This window comes from Ranitomeya variabilis, chromosome 4, assembly GCF_051348905.1.
Source record: "Ranitomeya variabilis isolate aRanVar5 chromosome 4, aRanVar5.hap1, whole genome shotgun sequence".
Classification (NCBI taxonomy): domain Eukaryota; kingdom Metazoa; phylum Chordata; class Amphibia; order Anura; family Dendrobatidae; genus Ranitomeya; species Ranitomeya variabilis.
Genome location: NC_135235.1, coordinates 737,434,547 through 737,440,546, shown reverse-complemented (window position 1 = coordinate 737,440,546; position 6,000 = coordinate 737,434,547). Strand labels below are relative to the sequence as shown.

The window sequence follows — 6,000 nt, the reverse complement described above, 5'->3', positions numbered from 1 at the left end:
GTACACCTCGTACACACACGGCTCCGCTCCGTACACCTCGTACACACACGGCTCCGCTCCATACACCTCGTACACACGTGGCTCTGCTCCATACTCCTCGTACACACGTGGCTCTGCTCCGTACACCTCGTACACACACGGCTCCGCTCCGTACACCTCGAACACACACGGCTCTGCTCCATCCACCTCATACACACGGCTCCTCTCCGTCCACCTCGTACACACGCGGCTCTGCTACATCCACACTGTAAACCCCTCCTGACCCCACACAGAAACTTCCCCTCATCCAGCACCATGACAACCAGCACAGCAGAGTCCTGCATACACTGAGGCCCCTGATCATGTGACCCCTGACTCCTCCCCTCCTGTGACATCATCACAGGTCCCGAGTCTGGGCACATAGCAGCCATATACGTGGTGGCGGCTCTGCAGGTCAGTGATGAGCAGTCCGGCTCTTGCACATTGTGCTACTTTCCCCACTTTTCTCCCTCCGGTCCCTTCACTATAAAGCCTGGGCATCATTATACAGCTGTACAGGAGCCTAGTGGAGGCTTTTTAGCCATTTCTCAGACTGTAGCTCCTGGAAACAGGCCCTCACTCCAGTCCCTTCACTATAAAGCCTGGGCCTCATTATACAGCAGTACTGGGGCCTAGTGGAGGCTTTTTAGCCATTTCTCAGACTGTAGCTCCTGGGAACAGGCCCTCACTCCAGTCCCTTCACTATAAAGCCTGGGCCTCATTATACAGCAGTACTGGGGCCTAGTGGAGGCTTTTTAGCCATTTCTCAGACTGTAGCTCCTGGGAACAGGCCCTCGCTCCAGTCCCTTCACTATAAAGCCTGGGCCTCATTATACAGCTGTACAGGAGCCTAGTGGAGGCTTTTTAGCCATTTCTCAGACTGTAGCTCCTGGAAACAGGCCCTCACTCCAGTCCCTTCACTATAAAGCCTGGGCCTCATTATACAGCAGTACTGGGGCCTAGTGGAGGCTTTTTAGCCATTTCTCAGACTGTAGCTCCTGGGAACAGGCCCTCGCTCCAGTCCCTTCACTATAAAGCCTGGGCCTCATTATACAGCAGTACAGGAGCCTAGTGGAGGCTTTTTAGCCATTTCTCAGACTGTAGCTCCTGGAAACAGGCCCTCACTCCAGTCCCTTCACTATAAAGCCTGGGCCTCATTATACAGCAGTACTGGGGCCTAGTGGAGGCTTTTTAGCCATTTCTCAGACTGTAGCTCCTGGGAACAGGCCCTCGCTCCAGTCCCTTCACTATAAAGCCTGGGCCTCATTATACAGCTGTACAGGAGCCTAGTGGAGGCTTTTTAGCCATTTCTCAGACTGTAGCTCCTGGAAACAGGCCCTCACTCCAGTCCCTTCACTATAAAGCCTGGGCCTCATTATACAGCAGTACTGGGGCCTAGTGGAGGCTTTTTAGCCATTTCTCAGACTGTAGCTCCTGGGAACAGGCCCTCACTCCAGTCCCTTCACTATAAAGCCTGGGCCTCATTATACAGCAGTACTGGGGCCTAGTGGAGGCTTTTTAGCCATTTCTCAGACTGTAGCTCCTGGGAACAGGCCCTCGCTCCAGTCCCTTCACTATAAAGCCTGGGCATCATTATACAGCTGTACAGGAGCCTAGTGGAGGCTTTTTAGCCATTTCTCAGACTGTAGCTCCTGGAAACAGGCCCTCACTCCAGTCCCTTCACTATAAAGCCTGGGCCTCATTATACAGCAGTACTGGGGCCTAGTGGAGGCTTTTTAGCCATTTCTCAGACTGTAGCTCCTGGGAACAGGCCCTCGCTCCAGTCCCTTCACTATAAAGCCTGGGCCTCATTATACAGCAGTACAGGAGCCTAGTGGAGGCTTTTTAGCCATTTCTCAGACTGTAGCTCCTGGAAACAGGCCCTCACTCCAGTCCCTTCACTATAAAGCCTGGGCCTCATTATACAGCAGTACTGGGGCCTAGTGGAGGCTTTTTAGCCATTTCTCAGACTGTAGCTCCTGGGAACAGGCCCTCACTCCAGTCCCTTCACTATAAAGCCTGGGCCTCATTATACAGCAGTACTGGGGCCTAGTGGAGGCTTTTTAGCCATTTCTCAGACTGTAGCTCCTGGGAACAGGCCCTCGCTCCAGTCCCTTCACTATAAAGCCTGGGCCTCATTATACAGCAGTACTGGGGCCTAGTGGAGGCTTTTTAGCCATTTCTCAGACTGTAGCTCCTGGGAACAGGCCCTCGCTCCAGTCTCTTCACTATAAAGCCTGGGCCTCATTATACAGCAGTACTGGGGCCTAGTGGAGGCTTTTTAGCCATTTCTCAGACTGTAGCTCCTGGGAACAGGCCCTCGCTCCAGTCTCTTCACTATAAAGCCTGGGCCTCATTATACAGCTGTACAGGAGCCTAGTGGAGGCTTTTTAGCCATTTCTCAGACTGTAGCTCCTGGGAACAGGCCCTCGCTCCAGTCCCTTCACTATAAAGCCTGGGCCTCATTATACAGCAGTACTGGGGCCTAGTGGAGGCTTTTTAGCCATTTCTCAGACTGTAGCTCCTGGGAACAGGCCCTCGCTCCAGTCCCTTCACTATAAAGCCTGAGCCTCATTATACAGCTGTACAGGCATCTAGCCATTTGTCAGACTACTGTGTTTTCTCTTTTTAAATCATACTGACACCCCAAAACATTCAAATGACCCTGTTCAAAAGTTTACATGCCCTGGTGATTTTGGCCTGATAACATGCACAGAGGTTAACACAAATGGGTGTGAATGGCTCCTAAAGGGAACATCCTCACCTGTCACCTGTTTGCTTGTAATCAGTGGGTGTGCATAAAAACTGAGTGGGTTTCTGGGATCCAGACAGAGTTTTGCATTTTTCAGCCTCTGATATTTCTGGATTGTGAGTCATGAGGAAAGCAAAAGAATTGTTAACGGATCTATGGCAAAAGGTAGTTGAACTGTATAAAACAGGAAAGGGATACAAAAAGATATCCAAGCAATCGATAATGCCAGTCAGCAGCGTGCAAACTGTGATTAACAAATGGAAAATCAAGGACTCTGTAAAAACAAAACCACTGTCAGGTAGACAAACAAAAATGTCATCCACAACTACCAGGAAAATTATTCAGGGTGCAAAGAAATGCCCACAAATAACTTCAGCTGAAATACAGGACTCTCTGAAAACTAGCGGCATGGCTGTTTCAAGATGCACAATATGCACTGGAAGATGAACTTGAAGAAAAATGGGCAGCATAGTCGAGTCGCCAGAAGAAAGCCATTACTGTGCAAATGCCACAAAGTATCTCGCCTACAATATGCAACAGCAAAGAAACAAGCCTCAAAACTTCTGGAACAAGGTACCGTATATACTCGAGTATAAGCCGAGATTTTCAGCCCAAATTTTTGGGCTGAAAGTGCCCCTCTCGGCTTATACTCGAGTCATGATCGGTGGTGGGGTCGGCGGGTGAGGGGGTGAGAGGACTGTCATATACTCACCTAGTCCTGGCGCTCCTGTCGCTGTCCCTGCCTGTCACACGGTCTTCGGGTGCCACAGCTCTTCCTCTGTTCAGCGGTCACGTGGGACCGCTCATTAAACTTATGAATATGCGGCTCCACCCCCATAGGGGTGGAGCCACATATTCATTCCTTTGAGCGGTAACGGTGACCGCTGACAGAGGAAGAGGCTGCGGCACCCGGAGACCAGCTGTCCGGGATAAGGAGCCAGGGACGCCGGGAGCAGGTAAGTATGTCATAGTTACCTGTCCGCGTTCCACACGCCGGGCGCCGCTCCGTCTTCCCGTACTCTTGCTCTGACTGTTCAGGTCAGAGGGTGCGATGACGTACTAGTGCGCGCTCCACCCTATGCCTGAACAGTCAGTGCGGAGAGACGCCGAGACGGGACGCTGAGGAGCTGCGGGCAGCAAGAGAGGTGAGTATGTTTTTTTTTTTTTTTTTTATTGCAGCAGCATCATTATATATTGCACAGCTTGAAATGGAGCATCTATGGGGCCATAATGAACGGTGCAGAGCATTATATATGGCACAGCTTTCTGTGGAGCATCTATGGGGCAATAATCAACGGTGCAGAGCATTATATGTGGCACAGCTTTATATGGAGCATCTATGGGGCCATAATGAACGGTGCAGAGCATTGTATGTGGCACAGCTTTATATGGAGCATCTATGGGGCCATAATGAACGGTGCAGAGCATTATATGTGGCACAGCTTTATAAGGAGCATTTATGGGGCCATAATGAACGGTATGGAGCATCTATTTTTATTTTTGAAATTCACCGGTAGCTGCTGCATTTTCCACCCTAGGCTTATACTCGAGTCAATAAGTTTTCCCAGTTTTGTGGCAAAATTAGGGGGGCGGCTTATACTCGAGTATATACGGGTAATTTGTGAGTGATGAGACCGAAATTTTACTTTTTGGGCACAACCATAAACATTACATTTGGAGAGAGTTCAACAAGCCCCATGATAAATGGAACACCATTCCTACTGTAAAGCACAGTGATGGATTGCTAATGTTTTGGGGATGTGTGAGCTACAAGGGCACGGGAAACTTGGTCAAAGTTGAAGGAAAGATGAATGTAGCATGTTATCGGCAAATACTTGAGGCAAATTTGTAATCATCAGCCTGGAATCTGCGTATGGGACGTACTTGGATGTTCCAACATGACAACGACCCAAATCTCAAGGCCGAGTCGACCTGTCATTGGCTACAGCAGAACAAAATGAAGGTCCTGGAGTGGCCATCTCAGTCTCGTGACCTCAATATCATTGAGCCACTGGGGAGATCTCAAGCGTGCAGTTCATGCTACACAGCCCAGAAATTTACAGGAACTGGAGGCTTTTTGCCAAGAAAAGTTGCCAGCTTTACCATCTGAGGAAATAAAGAACCTCATCCACAACTACCACAATAGACTTCAAGCTTTCATTGATGTTAGAGGGGGCAATGCACAGTATTAAGAAATGGGGTATGTGAACTTCTGATCAGGGTCATTTGGATGTTTGGGGTTGTCATTATGATTTAAAAAGAAACAAAACACAGTAGTCTGACAATAAATGGCTTCACCCAACCACTAACCGTGAGTGGAGAAAAAGTTTTGGTGTTATCATTCATATTCTCTGAAAAAAGGCCAAGAAAGCAGAAATTCTGCCGGGGTATGTAAGTATTTGAGCACAACTGTAGCATATAGTAAGGTGCTGTGTATTTTTATAGTGTAGGTATGTGTATATAATATGGTGCTGTGTGTATATTTCATGGCGTGAACTCTATATTATATACAAAGGCACATCTCTACACTATATAATATACGCCCCACTCCATACCATGCTTTATAACACAGTATATAGTGTGGAGCTCTGTATATGGTGTGGACTCCCCACTACAAATTACAGCTCTGGCAAAAATTGAGACCTCTGCAAAATGTTCAGTTTTTCTGAGTTTTCTCTTTATAGGTATATTTTTGAGTAAAATGTAAATTGTTCTTTTCTTCTATAAACTTCTGACAACATGTCTCTGAATGTCCAAGCAATAATTTTTGTATTTTTTTCTGACAAAGAATAATGGTCAATTTAACCCCTTAATCCCATATGACGTACTATCCCGTCAAGGTGACCAGGGACTTAATTCCCAGTGACGGGATAGTACGTCATATGCGATCGGCCGTGCTCACGGGGGGGAGCGCAGCCGATCGCGGCCGTGTGTCAGCTGACTATCGCAGCTGACATCCGGCACTATGTGCCAGGAGTGGTCACGGACCGACATTAACCCCCGGCACACTGCGATCAAACATGATCGCGGTGTTCCGGCGGTACAGGGAAGCATCACGCAGGGAGGGGGCTCCCTGCGGGCTTCCCTGAGACGATCGGTACAAGGCGATGTGCTCACCATGTACCGAGCGTCTTGTCCCTGCAGGCCCCGGATCCAAAATGGCCGCGGGGCTGCATACGGGTCCTGCAGGGACTACTTCCGGGTCCACAGCAGGCGCCAGTAAGCCTGCA

General features: G+C 49.0%; 1 protein-coding gene across 1 annotated transcript in view; it reads left to right on the top strand.

Annotated features, from left to right (window-relative positions):
- Positions 1-378: 378 nt before the first annotated feature.
- Positions 379-6,000, top strand: part of LOC143768008 (uncharacterized) — a 40,509-nt gene continuing 34,887 nt past the window's right edge. The window contains exon 1 of the mRNA XM_077256630.1: positions 379-432. The gene's annotated coding sequence lies outside the window, so the exon portion shown is untranslated. The remainder of the gene's footprint in view (positions 433-6,000) is intronic.